General features: G+C 34.4%; 1 protein-coding gene across 2 annotated transcripts in view; it reads left to right on the top strand.

Annotated features, from left to right (window-relative positions):
- Window positions 1-19599, top strand: part of LOC141389628 (organic cation transporter 1) — a 123475-nt gene that overhangs the window by 15992 nt on the left and 87884 nt on the right. The window contains exon 1 of one of the 2 annotated variants that reach the window (XM_073961463.1): window positions 9189-9611. The exons of the other annotated variant lie outside the window; for it this stretch is intronic. The gene's annotated coding sequence lies outside the window, so the exon portion shown is untranslated. Of the gene's footprint in view, window positions 1-9188; window positions 9612-19599 lie in introns of those variants that run through there. 2 annotated transcript variants of the gene reach the window in all.

The raw sequence follows: 19599 nt of genomic DNA, 5'->3' as shown, positions 1-19599 counted from the left end.
ACGAGGGTATATAAACTTTCATACGAGCAAAATGTGCCTCATCGAAATAATGGTTTTAGACCCCAAGTATATCTGGACAAAATGTGTTTCAGACAATTTGTAGTCGCCCGTCGTGGCTGACTGGTGCGCACGATAATTCTCGAACGGATGAGCCGTTTTTTCCCAAAGTTTGGCTTTCGTAATATTTTGTTCAAACATAGTTTAAGTTCGAAGATGGGCATTATCGGTCAACTCCTTCAGGTACCTCTCCCACAAAAGTTCGAAAATGTTCGGAAAATTTGTGCGTAGGATAACCCTTGAAGGGAGTAACCTATTTGGTCCATACTTTGCACATCGTGAAATGTCTACAAGACTTAGATGAGGTTCCAATACGCACTCAATCGGTCCACTCCTTCGGGAACCTTACACACAAAATTTCGGATAAGTTCAGTTTAGGGCCTGCTCTCGAATCGCTTTGGTTTTTGTTGCAACAATTTGTATACGCTGCCTCCATTATGACGGTAAAAGCTTTTTCAGGGGCATGTCCATACTTCATGAGAATATAGCCCGAGGGGTGTAAAAACCCTTATGGCACCAATTGTAGTGGCTGTAGAGCACGATAATTCTCGAACTGATCAACCAATTCCAAATGTTATACGATGACCCACTGAAATAACTAGAATTCCTTCCATCGAGTCCCTAACTAATCGATTTCGGCACTTGTTTTTATTTAAATTTACTTGGCTAGAAACTCTTTCCACATTTGCTGAAGAATGTGGCAAGACTAAAATATGTTTAATAAATTTGGACAAAATAGGAAATAATGGTTCAGAATTTGCACATACTAATTCACACACTGTTTTCCAAAATTCTAGCAACTCTACGTTTTTATCTTTAAACAAATTTCTGAAATTTAAACGTGAAAGTTCGCGTTATACTTGCTTTTCGTTTATGTTTATAAAGCATTCTTATTCCTTTATAATGTCGAAAAATGAATCTTCTGTGCCATTTATTATAAAACTTTGATTTACTGAAGCTAGGCACTTAAGTTTATTTTCTAAATTAAACCGCTTCAAAATCTGACAACAAAGTTCAATGTAAAAGTTTGTGCAGTTTTTAATTATTTCCACTAACCCACTTTTCGACAATTTCGTTTTCTGAACAATTTCCTTGGCGTATATACTGAAGTACACGCTTAGGTAATCAAGAAAATTCAAACTATTAAAAAATTTTATTATTATTAATCAAACTAGTCTTGACGATATAGTTGTCTTTCTTATTGTACCAAATTAGTTCTAGCAACCACAATTTTCATACAAAACGGAAATTTTATGTGAACAAGTTGCCTTAACTAAAAATCGGCATTTTAGGGGTAAAAATCGGCAAATCGGCATTTCTATTTTTTTGGACTAAAAATCGGCAAAATGCCGATAAATCGGCAAATCTGGCATCACTGCATCTAATTAGAAAAATAAATAGAATACAATAAGAAGAAATTAATGCAGTGACGAAACAGATGGCAGCAGCAACAGGTCGACGTTTGTGCTTGGCGAAATTATTGTTATTGTTGTAATAGTTTTAATCACTATTTGTAAGTGTAACAACAACAATATGATCATGTATGCAAACAATAAAATGTAAATGTTTTTCTACAGATCCTGATGATGTCTTTCGAAGAAAGACGAAATATCGAATAAAATAATGAATAAATAAAAACAACAAACATCCAAGACCTCGAGCTCGATTTATTTACTAAATTTAAAATAATCAAAATAAAGGTCGAATTAAATAACCAAAAAATCAAAATATTGTAAAAATCTATAGGAATACTTCCTTCATTTTGCTTATTGACATTCATATTAAAGCTTTCCCATTAGGGAAGGTAATTGGGTTGATGAGGATATATCTCAAAGCTTCTGAAAAGGAAATAGAGGTCAAATAACCCATTTTAATTTATATGCATTTTAAAATACGTATAAATCGCGTAACTATCAAAATCATTTTGTCCGCATGTGATTTTCATGTACAGCAAGACCATATCTATTAAGTTGTATATATTTGTCGAAAAATAATTTGGACTCTAAGATGTAGCATCGGCTGCATCTTAGCATTAAAAAACATATAAAATATCGCTAATTGGCGCAAAGTGCATACAATTTTTGTCCGCATCCGATTTCAGTGTCCACCATGAAAATCCACCATCAAATCTCTGTTTCCGCTAGAACAAAGATGCTGCACTAGTTTTTTCATTGCAGTGGAAACGATCCGCAGAAAACGCGATAAAATACGCGATATTTTCAAAAATAATATTAGGTGATTTTTCTACTTTGAAATTTCTCGTAACTCGCGTTTTAGTAGATGGATTTTCACGAGGAATGATTTATTGGATCCGGAACGTAAAAAACTAAAATGTGCAATGGAGTAAAAGGTATTCTAGAGACAGTTGCAAATATTAGACCCGAAAAATATGATTTTTAGAAAAAATGTTCGCACAAAATTTTCGCATTTGGATGCAGATTTCTATGAAGCTGTGCAGATTACATTTACAATATACATATCAAATAACTCAGAATCGCAAGTACTACAATCCTATATATGATTTTTTGAAAAACCTGTTTGCGGAATTAATTTAGAAGAACATTTCAAAAAACACGGTAAATCTGGCTTCAAAATGTCAGCATCATTTAATGGTAGAAGCAGCTCAAATTTTGAAAAGTAATACATTAGTGAGATGATCCTTATTTAGTTTGCTTATACTTTTACTTTGACAGGAAAATCGAGAGAAGTGTGGTTTACTCACAAATCGAGATAAAACAAAACAAGTGAGCAAAGGCTATAGTCGGGAGGGGCCGACCACTACCCCTGTCCATAAACTTTTCACTGGTAAACATTTCTTTTAGGGAATATAATCCAACTACCACCAAAAATAATATGTTTCTTTCTCTCTGGGACCCCCATAAGCAACCAAAATTTCGTGACCATCCGATCAAAATTACGACCTGTAGCTTGATTGCAAAAAATGGAAGAATTGGATGCATTACCGACTATTGTGGTATCTCCCTTGTTTGACCACCTTCGCCAACCTGCTTTACTCCAATGTAAAGGTAATATTTTCTTCTTCCATTGACAGGCTTTGCCGTTGGAATACCCCTACTAGAAGCCGATATATTCACAAAGAATAAAACTTTGAATTTGTCTCCAAATGAGTTTTTCCCCATTCCGACCCCTAAATATTATCCGACTGTCACCAAACTAAATAGGCTTCTTCCTCTGTGGGACCCGCATCAACTCCCAAAAAATTAGTGACGATCCAATCAAAATTGCGACCTGTAGCGTGATTACAAAAAAATCGGAAAATGGGATGCATTATCTACTATTGCGATATCTCTGTTGTTTGACCACCTACGACAACCTGCTTTACATCCTTGTAAAGGTGATATTTTCTACTTTCCTTGCCAGGTTTTGCTTTAGATATACCTCTTAAAGAAACAGAGATATTGGCTTTGAAATAAAACGTTGACCTTTCTCCAAATAATTGTTTGCCCATTCCGACCCCTGAATATTATCCGACCATCATCAAAATCAATAGGCTTCTTTCTTTGGGACCCCCATTAACCCCCAAAATTTCGTGACGATCCGATCAAAATTGCGACCTGTAGCGTGATTACAAAAAAATCGGAAAATGGGATGCATTATCGACCATTGCCATATATCTGCTATTTGACCACCTACGACAACCTACTTTACATCGTTGTAAAGGTGATATTTTCTACTTTCCTTGTCATGTTTTGCTTTTGATATACCTCTTAAAGAAACAGAGATATTGGCTTTAAAATAAAATGTTGACTTTTCTCCAAATAAGTGTTTGCCCAGTCCGACCCCTAATTATTATCCGACCATCACCAAAATCAATAGCCTTCTTCATCTATGAGACCCCCATTAACCCTCAAATCTTCGTGACGATGCGATCAAAATTGCGACCTGTAGCGTGATTTCCAAAAAAATAGAAAAATGGGATGTATTACCGACTATTGCGATATCTCCGTTATTTGGTTACCAACGCCGACCTAGTTTGCATCATTGTAAAGAGGGGATCTTCTACTTTCAGAGTCAGACTTTGCTTTTGGAAAGTTTTCAACCGAAGCTGTGATATTCGTCAATATAATTAAAATCGCAAAAATGAAAATTGGGGTTTTATTTGCTTCTATTGTGATATCTTCGTTGTTTGATCACCTACGAGCACCTGCTTTACATCATTAGAAAGGTGATATTTTCTACTTTCATTGTCAGGTTTTGCTTTTGGTATACCCAATATAGAAGCTGAGATATTCACTTTGGAAAAAAACGTTGTCATTTTATCCACCTAAGTTTTTTGCCCTTTCCGACCCCTAAATATTATCCGACCATCACCAAAATCAATAGGCTTCTTCCCCTCCGGGACCCCTATCAACATGCAAAATTTCGTGACGATCCGATCAAAATTGCGACCTGTAGCGTGATTACAAGGTTTAGATGGACAGACGGACGGACGGACGGACTGACGGACGGACACACATAGCCAGATCGACTCAGCTCGTCGAGACATTCATTTTGGTATATATGTATAAGTATAGGTCTGCGACCATTATTTCGATGCGTTACAAACTTTTTGGCCAAAACCAACTTATAATACCCTCCCCACATAGTGGTGTAGGGTATAAAAATACGTGTCGGCTTCAACCCATTTTTTAACATTAATCTAGCCACAGCTTCCACAGAAATTATCTTTTAAGGCCAATATTTTTTGCCACGTCCAAAAACATTTCATTTTATCCAAAAATATTTAATTTGTATAATATACAATCACAAGTCCCGTGTTCTAAAAGGGTAAACCTTGGCTTCAGCTATGTTAAATTTTCAAAAATATGGGTGATATACACTTTCATAAGGGCAAAATGTGCCTTATCGAAATAATGGTTTTAGACCCCAAGTATGTTTGGACGAAATGTGTTTCAGACAATTTGGAGTTGATTTAGTCATGTCCTTCCGTCTGTCTGGCTGGCTGGAGCGCACGATAACTCTCGAACGGATGAACCAATTCGGTTAAAATTTTGCTTTCATAATATTTTGTTCAAACTTAGATTATGTTCGAAGATGAGCTATATCGGTCCACTCCTTCCTTGGTGGGAGTAACCATACTTTGCCCATCGTGAAATGTGTACCAGACTTACTAATACTACGTTCGTCCACACTTTGGATATCGTAATATTTCTTCGAATATTAGATGAAATTCGAAATTTCGGAAATATTCGCTAAAATGGTACCCGCGATATCTCATAGACGTAGCAACCGATGTGGTCAAAACCTTGGATCTCTAAATATTGTCGAAACTTAGTTTATATTCAAATTTGGGCCCTATCTGTCCGATCCTTGAGGTACCACCCACACAAATGTTCAACATTTTTGTGTGGTTAAAATTCTGTTCGAGGATCCTTCCTGTTTATAGCGATATTATGTTTTTCGTAGGCTAGTATGGTAAAAAACCGATCTATCGATATTCCCGCAAATTTTTGCACTTTAATCCTATCCATATTTTTGTCGGTTCATACGCCCAACATTTTTTTTATTACAATGGGAGTTGACACTTCATCATCATCTAGTTCATATGCTCTTTTCAATGAATCGTTCAATTGAACTAGTTCGTTCATTAACTATACAACTCTATGACTGACTGATAACACTGTGCAAGAAAATGGAGCTCAAAGTCTGGGGGGTGGAAAATTCCTTTTGGCGATGAAAGCCCTGAGTTATGGCGTGATGAATATTTTGCTGGAGACCCTGTAAGGCATCTGAAATTACCGTTATATCTTTGTTAACTGTTGTTTTAGCTTATTTATAAGATGAAATGTCTTCAGTCAAATCGAATGAGGATTATTTTCGTAGAACATTTCGACATTCTAAATCGCTTCCTTCAATGTCCTTTTCGTACCTTATTTTAAGAAGCACTATAAAAGTAAATGTTCTGCAAAAATGTCCCTCAGAAAATTTTAGGTACGGCTCTCATTGACAACTAATCGATTTTGTCGCGTTTTTATGGACATTTTTGACATTTACCCTGTTTTGGCTCAGAAAAAACTATGTTTTGGTTTTTTTATACATCATATAGTATATTCGAACAACCAATTAATAACGAATATACAAAAAACAAAATATAGTCTTTTTCTGAACAAAAACCGGGTAAGTGCACAAAATTACCATGAAAACGAGACATAATCGATTAGTTGTCAATGAGAGCCGTACCTTAAATTTTCTGAGCGACATTTTTGCAGAACATTTCGAAGCTGAAAAACGTCAACGACATTGAAATCTAAAATATAAAATAAATAGTCCGGTCAAAATAGACATTGAATTAGCAAATTTCCACAGAGCTGAATTTTGGTGGAGAGCTAGGGTTTGCCATCAGAAGCAATGTCCTAAAAGTCCCCATCGATCCCATGTGTGCAAAAAAAAAAATATTCGGGGTCAAAGGTCAAATTTTAAGGGTTTTTAGGTTTTCGGATTTATTTTTTGAAAACGGTTGATCTAATCAAAAGTGACTAAAATAAATATTATAGACAGAAAAATTATCTACAAGTCTGACCTTTATATTTTTCTCCTAGAATGAACCATTCTTGAGATATATGTTCTAAAAAACGCATAATTTGTATGCACTTATAAGAGAAATATGCACATATTCAGACGAACCGGCTAAAATAATCGAAGTAATCGGGTCTGTCCCCCAAAAAATATATATTTTCTTGAAGAGCGAAATTATAGCTATCTTCTAAAAAAATTCCAACAAAATCGGAGCGTGTTTAGTAGAGTTATTCAATGTTAGAGTCATTTTATGCAAAAATAGCCCATTTAACCCACATGTATAATCGAAAGGCCAACGGGAACGACCCCAACGAAAACTCTCCGATTTTTTTCAAGTTTTGTCCGAAGGTAGGGATTGTTGAGCTGATTACGGAAATGTATAATTTTCAACGGTTGCGGATCCGGTTCGGCGGTTATTCGAAAAGAAAGGCCAAATTTTAAAACCGGGTTAGACCCGGTTCCAGTAAACCGATTACTGCAAAGTGGATATCGTTTGAAAGCTAACGGAAGTATCTAACACATAGTGTCGTTGCTTTAACCGGTTCGCCTCACAATGTACTTATGCGGCTAATTTTTTATTTGACCTTTAGATCGCGATATCTCGAAAATGGTAAGTCTTTTTTTAAGAATCATAAAGACCACTCGTGTAGACAATTATTGAATATACAACTTTTACTTTAGCCGGCTTTTGCTAAGTCTTACCGTTTTTGAGAATAATTAAAAAAACTGAATAATGCCTCAAAAAATGACCTTTGACCCCGAATAACTTGTTTTGCACACATGGGATCGATGGGGACTTTTAGGACGTTGCTTCTAATGGCCAACCCTAGCTCTCCACCAAAATTCAGCTTTGTGGGAATTTTTGCTATTTCCCCCTTATACGCATGTCTATTTTGACCGGACTAAAACAAGTAAAAAAGTATCAGTCGGCTTGGTCGACAGAGATATACCCTGTGTATATTGAAACAATTTTTTCCCAAAAAACGTATGTATTTAGAGGGTTTTAAATATTTTGGGCGTATAAACCGACAAAAATGTTGATTAGGATTAAAGAACAAAAGTTTTGCGGAGGAAATACTTAAAGGAATGGATCGACATTTACCATTATGGAAGTGGATCTCCAGCCACTACATATGGTGCCGTAAGGGGTTTTTAAACCCTTCGGGCTGTTTGCTCAAGAAGTGTGGATTTGCTCCTGAAAAAACGTTTACCATCGTAATTGAGGCAGCGAATGCAAGTTGCTTCAACAAAAATCAAAGTGATTCGATAGCAGGTCTTGAAGTGAACTTATCCGAAATTTTGTTTGGAAGGTACCCGTACCTGTTTGGACAAAATATTACTAAGGCCAAATTTTGGACCCAATCGGCAGATCCGTTCGAGAGTTATCTTGCGCTCCAACCTCCTCACATGGTGTCATAGGGGTTTTGTGCAACTTTCAGGCTATTTTGTCAGGAAGTATGGACTCGCCCCTGATGAAACTTCTACCGTCGTATGGGGGGCAGAGAATACAAGTTGCTAAAACAAAAATCAAAGCGATTCGAGAGCAGGTCCTAAACCGAACTTATCCGAAATTTTGTGCGGGAGGTACCCGATTGGGTCCATATTGGAACCTCATTTAAGTCTGGTAGACATTTCACGAGTTGCAAATTATGGACCAAATCGGTTACTTCCTTCAAGAGTAATCATGCGCACAAATTTTCCAAACATTTTCGAACTTTTGTGGGGGAGGTACCGGAGGTCGACCTTGTGTCGTTGTCATCTGTTTTGTTACTACTAAATAACAAAAAAGAATAATAAAATATTATATATATTTATATATATATATATATATATATATATATATATATATATATATATATATATATATAGAATATAAAATACAAATACAACGCAAAGAACTAAGAGAACTGATGAGTCCACGTGGCGTAGGAGGAGACTAATTTCTCTGCCCTTCCCTAAAGTAAATCAATTTTAACTACACCCACTTTAAAGACTTGTTGTTTTTAAAATTTGAAAACAACAAATCTGTGATTCAGCTGGGCTTACTTTAAAAACAAAAAATATGAAATATATTTCATGTGTTTGACATATTCCGAACTACAAAATTCTTACAGTGTACTTTTTCCCTAAATTGGATAAAACATAATCAAAGACAAAGATAAGAATACGAAAGTCAATGTCTGTGGAGATTGTAATAATTTTTTGAAGATGCGACCGGCTCTACATATGTACATACGATCTATGTGCATATGTACAAACATACATATCAAGTAAATGAACTTAGTTCTATGCTTGTTTGTACGATTGACTAGCTGTTTTATATCTACGATAACAGGCTAGAGTAGGTACTTTGGATCAACTACTTACTACCATCAGGCATGATTTTAAATTACTAAATTGCTTTTGTTTATTATTTTCAATTTTTTGCCTCGTTTCGTTTGTTTTCAAGAATTATCACTAAGACAAGCCGCTCATCTAGCCGGTAATGCTGGTGATGACAATCATTATTATCAGTATTCTTGTCCGCATACATATGCAGTTTAATACACTCACCACCCCCCACCTACCACGGGGAAAGTATTGTAGATTAGCTTAGTTGGGTTTTCACTTTTATTCTGTAGTGTATCACCTCAAACGCGCTAGTTGGTACGGGAATTCCTATGCGGTAGTAAGCGATTGTGAAGGAAAAAAAAGCAAACAAAATATATGTAAAATAATTTTATATGAAATATCATTAAATTGTAAAAAATATCCTCGTGAAAGTGCTAGAATGAGATCCGTTCTCTATGCCGTGTTGCTGATGGAAATTCTGATGAAATACTAATAAAATATTTGAAAAAAAAACTGTGTTAATTTTTTTGGCCAAACATAAACGTTGTCCGATTGTGTTTACTTCTTTAATTGTTGCCTATGTAGACTCACCTTACTTTAAACGCGTTATCTAAACAATACCAAGACGACGTCGACGACATTTGCGATAAATGTTCTTTCTTTTTATCGCCTTTAAACAGTTTAAGGTAATTATTTGTTAATTGAATACAATTAATCAAAAATTGTTTGTTGTCACTTCACACGAAAACGCAATGATTCGCAGTGATAAGTTTTTGTTTCAGCGTTTTTTCTTAATTGTTGTTGATAAGAAATCAATCGAAAGGTGACGAAAGGTGATTTGTTGTGTGTATTTACAAGTGAAAGAAAATTTGTGAACGTTTTTGTGAACTATAAAAATTATAATTTTGAGTGAAAACGTTGTTCTCATTCCTTTGCAGCATAGGCTAAAGACGATGGGGCCTACCATGTGATACCCTACACCACTAGATCTGAACAAAGACCAGGCTTTCATAGACGACGAATATATCCCTGGCAAAGCTTACCGAAGTATAAATTTCATTTTGAATATAAAATTTATCCATCTGAATCGAAGTACTTCTAAAGATGTATTGACCACTCGGAGGAGACGGAGAATATTTGTCTTTATTTTGTCTTCCACTTGTAAACTTGATTGAAGCCTTGGTCTTACGATTCCACTTTAACTCGAAAACGAATGAACCTATCTTCCCATTTTTTTTTTTTTTTTTTTTTGCTGATTTAGGATATAACAATTTTGTCTTTCATATTCCGATTTTACAAAATGATGACAAAATAGTGTACAGTCAAATCAAAACTTTTACCTTACAACGGCCACGATTTGATCATAAAATTACAAATTAATATTTTTTAAGCACATCGGTCGATAAAGGACTAGATTTCGATGTCATAAATAAGCTTACAAAAATATTGGTAGTAGTTTTTGAGCTAGAGTAGTCACCGATTTCCAAAATGTCATTTTTTTCAGATCCAAAACATACAACAATTAGCCTTGTGCGCATTTTTTATTTCAGCTTCAATTAAATTTTTGTAATATTTACTGATATTTCGAGGTTTTATAAACTTTTCTTGATTTGTTGTGTTGATTTCATTTGTATTGCTGAAACTTATTTTGGTTGATCAGTAATCAGTTGAAATTTATTTTTAATACTTAGTTTGCATTCCTTAAAATTTGTATGTAGGAATATAGGGTTTTTATGTATTTCTTAATTAATTAATTTCGTGTGTAACCTACACAGGTGGTAAATTCGCCACTTATTCTTTTCATCATGTCAAAATTTTTTGTAGCGAGAAATGCATCAAAAAGATTAGAACAATAAAATATTGTTGACAAAATTCAAGTAATATTTCTTCATTATTTTGTTAAAGCAAAAGTATATTCTCATAGCAAAAGTAAATATTAGCTGCGATTACTGTATCACCTGGTAATTGCAAATAGAGTGGAATGTGAAAATTTCTAAGAACGAAATGAAGTCCAAATTGCAGGCATTAACTTCCATCGCCATTAATTCACATAAAAAATATATAAAGTTCCGATTACTATATATGGTAAATAACAAAATTCCTTTACAATTCCATTTGAAAAAAATTAAAAAAAAATTTCGCGAGCACATCTACGATTTTTGGTATAGAGTTAAAGGAAAAAATCTGATTTCAAATCTGCTCGCGTTCACGAAATTGGCCGATGCGCGCAAAAGTTATAGCGGTTTTTATCCTCTTATAAAGAAAAAATATTTTAAAATTTCTTACGTTTTGTATTGAGAAAATGTAAGCATATATCAGTAACAGCATTTGATATCCATCCGTAGATGCACCAAAATTTCCAAAATGTGTTTTTATTTTCGCGGAAAATCAAAAAAATTAAAAAAAATCTGGCAATAAATTTAAATTATACTAACTCAGAGTCCGTATATACCTCTAAAAAACTAAATTAAAAATACGTACAGAAACTAGATAACTATTTTGTTTTTCAAAATAGTCAGGCTTAATCCCATAGTCGTTGTTTTAATATTTTATTAAAACAACTTTAATTTATTAGTGGGAAAAAATTGGCGATGTTTACCAAGGGGTAAGGCAGGGAATACTATAGTTTCAGATCTCGTCACAGATCTTCATCAGTTCCCTTATTTCTTGTTTTTCAACAAGAAACTAGATAACGCGTAAAAAAATGTGAAACCAAAATTATAAACATTGGCTTTATAAATTGCACATTATAACAACAACAAAAGAGAATCAACTCATTGTTGGAAAATATTGTTACAAATATATTTTTTGGTTTGTTTCGAAAAATTAGAAAAAAATATTTGAGAGTTATCCAAGTATTTCGCTAAAATCTAATACATAAATTAAAGTATTCTGCTAAAACTTTATCAAAATATATGGTTTACCATCGTGAAAGCTTAACTGCTTACTGTGATAACTTATAAGGATAGGAAATTAAGAGTAATATTGAAATTACTATCATTTAAAAGATATGAAAATTAAAAAGCCAGTAATTCGCGAATTAGTTAAAGTCGGTTGATGCGCATCCGATTTTGGATAAAGCGAATCAATCTCTTTCAATATTTATGCATATTTCGATGTTTCACACAGCGGCCATTTTGATGCGCATCCGGTTTCATCAGCGCCCACCAAAAATACGTCAATATACACCTATTTCAAATAGATTCTTCAAAAACCGCGGATGTGCCTCCACATTCAATTTTTGGCGAAATACCCATATTACTCGCGTATCTCATGTTTTTTTATGACACGTGTTTTCGCAAATATTATAATCGCGAGTAAAGGATTCCATTTATGTAAAAAATGTTAAAGAAAATCGCGGTTTAGTACGCGGATTTGTCAAAATATATTTTTGCTGATTTTCCGATTTTAAAGGTATCTATATCCGCGGTTTTAGTAGATGAATTCGATCGCGGAAGGCTTCATTAGAACCGTCGCGTAAAAAAACTAAATTCACGCCGGTTTCAAAGGAAATTGAATGACCGTTGTAAATTTTACACGCAAAAAATATGTTTTGTATGAAAATTCACGCATAAAATTTTGGCCTCTCGAATCCAATTACTAGGATGCTGTAAGGAGCACACTCATGAGATATGCACCAAACGACGTAAAATCATGAGTTCTATAATCGTGTTATGAGTTTGGAATATAATCTTCTTGCGCGTCCGGATTATTAAAAAAATTCAAAAAACCCCGAAATTCCGGCTTCAAAATGTCAGCATCAATTTAAGGTGGATGCAGTGGATATATCGAAAAATCATACACTGCTCTCTTATTGCCCATGGAGTAATCTGTGATTCATTCTTTGGGAATAGGTCTATAAAATGTAAGGTTAAGCCAGAAATCGCATGGGAACATAAAAAACTTGTTGGCGTCAACCCATTTTTACTCATTTTTCTACATTGATGCCAACACAGCTTCCACGAAAATTAATTTTAATGGTCGACATTATGGGATCCCTCCTAAAACACTTCATTTTAAAGAATTGTAGTCATACTTTATAGAATATGCTAACAGTTCGCGAATTCTGAAAGGGTGAAACTCGGATTCATCGATTGCAAAACATTTTTGTTATTTACCATATACACTAGGCCGGGGCGATTTGTATGGAAGGAAAAAAGTGTTATCGGGCGCCTGGAGTTTCTGATTCTTGGGATTGTACTGAGCAAAAAAGTCAACTAGACCATATGTCTACGGTGAAAATCGAGCTCCCGGATTTTGACTTGAAGTTTTTTTTCAAGGATTTTTGGATATTTTGGCATATAACAACCAAACCACTGATATTTTCGATCCAACACACAGACAACAATTGTAGCCCAGACAATAATAAAGAACTCTCTAGTACATCGCAAAAGCATTGGAACGCTCCTTCAGGCAGTTATGGCCTCGAGAAGGTGCACATTTTTCGGAAAATATCGATAAATGACACTGTGCTACAAAATGGGACTCAAATTCAGTTGGTGGAAAATCCCTTTTGGAGATGAAAGCCCTTGGTGAGTGTACTAAAAACCAAAAAGGAAATTTTCACCATAGGTCAAGTTTGCGAGATATCGCGTGATTAATGGTTTAATTTTGGCCCCTTAATTTGCGAGAAAATAGCTTTATATCTCTGTTAAGCGTTATTGTAGCTTAAATTTGAGATTACATGTCTTCAGTCAAATCGAGTGGTGAATCTTTTTGTAGAATATTTCATCACTCTAACTCAATTCCTTCCATGTCCTTTTCGTCCTTTATTTTTTGAACCGTAGTAAAAGTACCACAAGATGAGATTTTACAGCATCCAAATGTTCTACAAAAATGTTGATCAGAAGATTTTAGGTACGGTCCTCATTGATGAACAATCGATATTTCCCCGATTTCATGGTCCTTTTTGAAATTTACCTGTATTTTGTTGAGAAAACTATGTTTTGTTTTTATGTATATTCGTTATTGGTCTGTGGTGCATCTGAAATACTTACCATAAATAGCTCTTGTAATGACGAACACGTTAATAACAAATTTTATTGAAGGATAGATCCGGTTATCTAAATTTTTGAACCGTATATTCTGATATCAAAATCGATTTTGGAACCGGTTTTAAGTAACTGATTATTCGTATATGTATATCATTGGAAAGCTAATAAAATGGTCAATCAAATGACAGCAAGTAGCTGATTACATGATTACAACTTTGTTGTTTCCGAATCTAGAACAAAAAAAAGCGCTTTCTTAAACCGATTTTGATGTAAAATATCACTCGGTTGAAAAATTCTTTTTGGCGATGAAAGTCGATTAAGATATTTTATAAATCTGGAAAGACAGTTATGCCATAGGTCAAACTTCTGAGTTATTGTGAGATGAATTTGTGTTATGTTGTTTTGTTATCATGCACTTAAAGTTCATCAAGAACGAATTAATTTCGCATTAACTCAGAAGTTTGAACCACGTCAACCCAGTGATATTACATCAAAATCGGTTTAAGAAAGCGGTTTTTTTTTGTTCTAGATTCGGAACCAACAAAGTTGTAATCATGTAATCAGCTACTTGCTGTCATTTGATTGACCATTTTATTAGATTTCCAATGATATACATATACGATTAATCGGTTACTTAAAACCGGTTCCAAAATCGGTTTTGATATCAGAATATCCGGTTCAAAAATTTAGATAACCGGATCTATCCTTCAATAAAATTTGTTATTAACGTGTTCGTCATTACAAGAGCTATTTATGGTAAGTATTTCAGATGCACCACAGACCAATAACGAATATACATAAAAACAAAACATAGTTTTCTCAACAAAATACAGGTAAATGTCAAAAACGACCATGAAAACTGGGAAATATCGATTGGTCATCAATGAGGACCGTACCTAAAATCTTCTGATCAACATTTTTGTAGAACATTTGGATGCTGTAAAATCTCATCTTGTGGTACTTTTACTACGGTTCAAAAAATAAAGGACGAAAAGGACATGGAAGGAATTGAGTTAGAGTGATGAAATATTCTACAAAAAGATTCACCACTCGATTTGACTGAAGACATGTAATCTCAAATTTAAGCTACAATAACGCTTAACAGAGATATAAAGCTATTTTCTCGCAAATTAAGGGGCCAAAATTAAACCATTAATCACGCGATATCTCGGAAACTTGACCTATGGTGAAAATTTCCTTTTGGGTTCTTAGTGCACTCACCAAGGGCTTTCATCTCCAAAAGGGATTTTCCACCCACTGAATTTGAGTCCCATTTTGTAGCACAGTGTCATTTATCGATATTTTCCGAAAAATGTGCACCTTCTCGAGGCCATAACTGCCTGAAGGAGCGTTCCAATGCTTTTGCGATGTACTAGAGCGTTTTTTATTATTGTCTTGGCTACAATTGTTGTCTGTGTGTTGGATCGAAAATATCAGTGGTTTGGTTGTTATATGCCAAAATATCCAAAAATCCTTGAAAAAAAACTTCAAGTCAAAATCCGGGGGCTCGATTTTCACCGTAGACATATGGTCTAGTTGACTTTTTTGCTCAGTACAATCCCAAGAATTAGAAACTCCAGGCGCCCGTGACGCATACGGATGCTTATAAGATGAAACATTTTCAACAAATTACACTATGCAACACTGAAAATGCAAATATCAGGCCTTTATCTCAGAAACTAATAGGAATTTGGCCTTGCTGTCTTTAGCAATATTGTAGCCCTAAACTAGTAGAACTTATCTATTGAAAAACCCGCATAAGAAAAATTCCATCTACGGCATCAATATCTATAAAATGTAGAACATTTTACATAATTGCTGAAATTCTGGTTAGTATCGGCTAAACTATTGGGAGTTGAACCAAGTGACCTTTTGAAAAAATCTTCCAAATAAAGTTCTCAACAATTCTTTAGAACATTTTGAAACTCTAAAATGCTTTCTTCATGTTGTTTCAGCGGTATTTTGCATCATATCTTTTACAACACGTATTTCCAACACAGTTCACACGAACAGTTTATTCTCGCATTTCGCATTTCACTACATTATTGACATTTTTATTAAATCGTCGTTGACAAATGTACTGAAAACAATAGTATAGAGGCATTTTACAACAATGGCATGTTCTGAAGAGTTGTGTATTACATTCCAGGGAATATTTTTCCAAAAGAAAATATTCAGAAAAAATTAACGGTTTTGGAGATACGGTGCGAAATGTATAAAAATTGTGGAATTTTTGCATATATTTTGAAATTTGAGACAATAAATGCAGTTTTTCGAGTTCATTATATCTCCAAATATTATATTCTTGTCCTTATCTACAATTCAGAGATCAGAAGAAGATTCACATTGGTTTCTGAGATATAGCCCCGAATTTCATTAAAAACTCAATATTTAACCATGTTTAGATGGGTCCATAAAATCCGAGCTGGATTTGACACAACAAAACCCAACTGGGGTTTCTTGTCGTTTGGGTCTGTACTTTCAAAAAATCCTCAGTTCGAATTGTTTGCACATGATCACCTTAAAAATGTTGCACAGTGTTATAAAAAACGTCAAAATTTCTTATAAAAACCTTAATTTATTGTTCAAAAAAGGACATTTCCGCGAACAATTCTGCTGTTTCATAGAACGATCGGAAAAATTATCAGAAAATCATTTCGCACATTATAGAAAAAAAAAGATTTTCTATGTTTGATACGGAACATCATAGGCCTTAAATCCGTACAAGATTGAAAACGTCGATTCATTCGTTTTGGCATAAATAAGCTAAGATTAACAAAAATTTAGGTGTTCTATTTTACTGACGTGGAGTGTATATAGTAATGGTAAACCTGCACACATAGTCTTATCTCGGGTGAACACAGGCATCAATGCAAAACACGACATAATGTACAACAAGACCAGAGAAAATGAAAACAAAACCCCAAAAAGCCAAAAAAATTATGACCCATGACTATTTTCACCATTTTTGACATAACTCAAAATGCGCAAAAAACTGCATGAGGTTTTAGCGGAAAATCAACGAGAACACTCAAGAGAAAAATACAAAAAATTGTCTCACTACCTTCTTGATTCAAAATTGTGGAAAATTTGGACATATTTTGAAGATTTTTTAGGAATATTTCTACAACACTTTTGTAGGAAAATTTTTTTCTAAAATATTAAGAAATACCTCTACTTGATACATCCATACTAAAAATGACACTTTATATATAAAAAATTACGTTATCACCGTTCACAACCACGCAAATGTTTTCAACAGTTCGCATAAACATGAAATATTTCTCAATTTTAACACAGTACAACAAGAAAAGTAAAAAACATACGGCATTGCTATTCTGGATAGTGAGCTAGAATTTTGCACTATTTAACCCTGTCAAGACAGGTTATTAAAATATTTTTTAGGCTAAAGAGGGTACATACACTTTGATACGACCAAAAATGTGTCTCATCGAAATAATGGTTTTAGACCCCAAGTATGTTTGTACGATATCCGTTTCAGACAATTTTGAGTGGATCTAGCCATGTCAGTCCTGTTTCGATGATTCGTTTCAAATTTTGGGTATTGAAATATTTTGTCCAGGTTTGATTTAAGCTCGAAGATGGGCCATATAGGTCTACTTCCTTCCAACAAATGTTCAAAAATGTCGCAAAACTTGTGCGCACGATAACTCTCGAAGGGAGTAACCGAATTGAACCAAACTTTGCATATGGTAATACTACCTCTAGGCATACATCAGGTTCGAATATGGATTAAATCGATCCACTCCTTCAGGTACCTCCCACACAAAATTTGAAATAAGTGCAGTTTAGTGACACCTCACGAATTGTTATGAAATTTGTTGTAACAGGATGTTGTAATTTTTTTCGAGGGGAAGTCCATAGTTCCCGAGATAATGGCGCATAACCTCAAAAAAAAGCTGCACTATGTCGCGAGTTCAAATAAACGGTGGCCAAATATAAAAGGAGTTGGCGTTGGCAGATGAATTTTGGTATAAATACATATAGTTCACTGACAATGTCGAGAGCAAAAAATTGGGAAGGTCGGTCCACGTTTTGGGATAGTCCACATGCAACGGTACTTCCTAATGTTTCGGTATTTCGAATATTTTAGCTAAACTTATCAACCAAATTGGTTGAATTTTGAGATGCGGGGATTTCACTTTACAAAAAACTTTTCCGATAAAAATTATGGACATAGGTCCACGTTTTGATATAGACCCCATATAACGGTAACTCCCGATTTTGCGGAATTTTTAAGATTTTACATATGTTTTACGCCCAAATACGCCGAAATTTTGCATTGAGGGTTCCCAATGGACCAAAAAATTTTCTGATAAAAATTGTGTACATAGGTCCACGTTTTGATATAGCTCCAATAGAACGGTATCGCCCGATTTTCGATATTTTCAAGGTTTTAGCCACATTAAACAACTAATGTAGGTGATATTTATACCCTCAGCATTTATTCTAACGAGTGTATATGGGCAAAATTATTGAAAATTTAACATCGTTGAAGCCAAGGTTTACCCCTTTATAACTCGCGAATAGTGGTTGTATATTGTACAATTTAAATGCATTTGGATAAAATGAAATGTTTTTAGACTTGGCAAAAATATTGGCCTTCAAAGTTGATTTGCGCGGAAGCTGTAGCTATATTTATGTTAAAAAATGGGTAAAAATGGGTTGAAGCCAACGTGACTTTTTTTGTTTTCTCTCGATTTGTGATTATACCACATTTTTCCCGATTTTCCTGTCAAAGTGAAAGTAGAAGCCAACTAAATAAGGATCATCCCACCAATGTATAACTTTTCAAAATTTGATCTGCGTCTACCATTAAATGATGCTGACATTTTGAAGCCAGATTTTAAGTGTTTTTTGAAATTTTCTTATAATTTCGTTCCGCAAACAGGTTTTTCAAAAAATCATATATAGGAATGAAGAACTCACGATTCTGATTTATTTGATATATGTGTCGTTAATGTAGCCTTCACAGCTTCAGAGAAATCTGTATCCAAATACGAAAATTTTGTGCGAACAAATTTCTAAAAATCAAATATTTCGGGTCTAATTTGTACAATTGGCATTCGATTTACTTGTGCATGATTGCAAATTTTGGATTTTTACGTTGCGGATCTAATAAATCAATACTCGTTAAAATCCATCTACTAAAACGCGAGATAGGAGAAATTCCAAGGTAGGAAAATCACCTAAAATTGTTTTCGAAAATATCGCACATTTTATCGCGTATTCTGTCGGCCGCTTCCACTACTATGAAAAAACTAGTGCAGCATCTTCCTTTTTGCGGAAACGGAGATTTAAAAATTTCACTGATAAGGGAACTACATTCATTTTATCCCAAAAATAGTGTGTGATGCTACATCCACGGTTCTTGACTGATTGCCTTGAAATAGGTACATATCGATGCAGATTTTCACGGTGACACTAAAACCTGATGCGGAACGAAATTGTATGAACTTTGCGCAAATTAGCGATGTTTTATAGGGTTTTTAATGCTAAGATGCAGCCGATGCTACATCTTAGCGTCCAAATTACATTTCGAAAAATATATACAAATTAAAAGATATGGTCTTGCTCTACATGAAAATCACATGCGGACAAAACAATTTTGATAATTACGCGATTTACACATATTTTAATAATGCATATATGTAAAAGC

The sequence above is a fragment of the Musca autumnalis genome, unplaced genomic scaffold (assembly GCF_047663935.1).
Source record: "Musca autumnalis isolate F117 unplaced genomic scaffold, ASM4766393v1 scaffold_1, whole genome shotgun sequence".
Lineage (NCBI taxonomy): Eukaryota > Metazoa > Arthropoda > Insecta > Diptera > Muscidae > Musca > Musca autumnalis.
This window is presented reverse-complemented; position numbering and strand designations above follow the sequence as displayed.